General features: G+C 38.1%; 1 pseudogene; it reads left to right on the forward strand.

Moving 5' to 3' along the window:
- Window positions 1-560: 560 nt before the first annotated feature.
- Window positions 561-1,006, forward strand: LOC150012911 (large ribosomal subunit protein uL15 pseudogene; annotated as a pseudogene).
- The last annotated feature ends 447 nt before the right edge of the window (window positions 1,007-1,453 follow it).

A 1,453-nucleotide genomic window follows, 5' to 3' on the forward strand; every position in this document is an offset into this window, starting at 1 on the left:
TATAGTTCATATACCATAAGCAAGAGTACAATTCAGTGATTTTTAACAAATGTATTAAATTTTGCAATCATCAGCACAATCTGATTTTAGAAGTTTTCCAACACCACCAAAATTTTCCACCAACATTTTGTAGTCAATCCCCACTCATGCATCCCCCAGCCCAAACAATTATTAATCTAATTTCTGTCTCTATAAATGTGCATTTTTGTACATTTCATATAAATTGAATCACAGTACGTATTCTTGTGACTCTGGCTTCTTTCATCTACCGTGTTTCTGAGGTTCATTCATACATGTATCATTGTTTAATTTTTTTGATTGTTGAATAATATTCCTTTGTATGGCTATGCCACATTTTATTTATCAACAACCATTTATTTATCTATCGACCATTCATCAGGTTGATAGACACTTGATTTGGTTCCAATTTAAAGTTACTATGGTAATGATTCTACGAACATTTAAGTACAAGTCTTTGTGTATATTTTTTCATTTCTTGGGTAGATCCTTAAGTGGGGGATGTCTGGCAGAGGCTTCCCTCTTCCATCTCAGCCACCAACATGGCATCCAAACTGAGGAAGACCTGGAAACTTTGGGGCCATGTGAGCCACGGCCAGGACCACATCGGCAAGCACAGGAAGCACCCAGGAGGTCGAGGTAATGCTGGTGGCTGCGTCATCACAGGATCAACTCTGATAAATATTACCCGGATCACTTTGGGAAAATGGGTATGAGGCATGACCACTTAAAGAAAAACCAGGGTTTCTGCCCTGACTGTCTACCTTGATAAGCTGTAGACCTCTGTCAGTGAGCAGACACAGGTAAATGCTGCCAAACTAAGACTAGAGCTGTTGCTATCATTGATGTGGTGCGATCGAGCTATTACAAAGTCCTGAGGAAAGGAAAGCTCCCAAAGCAGCCTGTCATCGCGATGGCCAAATTCTTCAGCAGAAGAGCTGAGGACAAGATGAAGGGTGTTGGTGAGGCCTGTGTCCTGGTAGCTTGAAGCCACACAGAGGGAAGTTTATTAAATACTCACAAGTGCTTAAAAAACAAAAACAAAGAGTGGGATTTCTGAGTCCTTTGTTAAGTTTATGTAACTTTTTAAGAAACTGCCAAATTGTTTTGCAAAGCAGATGTTCATTTCCACCAGTGATTTATGAGGATCCACTTTCCAGTTTCATCACATACTCATCAACACATGATATTGTCTGTCTTTGTAATTATAGCCATTCTAATACTTATGCAATGGTAACTGAGTGTGTTTTTAATTTCTCCAATGACTTGCAATGTTGAACATTCTTTAATGTACTTGTTAGCTATTCATATGCCATTTTACTCATTTTGTAACTGGATTGTCTTATTATTAAGCATTAAGAGTTCTTTATGTATTTTGGATACAGGGAAAAAGTAGGTTTACAGTTGTGAGTACTCAAAACACAGTTTATTCTTG

The sequence above is a fragment of the Furipterus horrens genome, unplaced genomic scaffold, assembly GCF_987537825.1.
Source record: "Furipterus horrens unplaced genomic scaffold, mFurHor1.1.pri manual_scaffold_4, whole genome shotgun sequence".
Taxonomy (NCBI): domain Eukaryota; kingdom Metazoa; phylum Chordata; class Mammalia; order Chiroptera; family Furipteridae; genus Furipterus; species Furipterus horrens.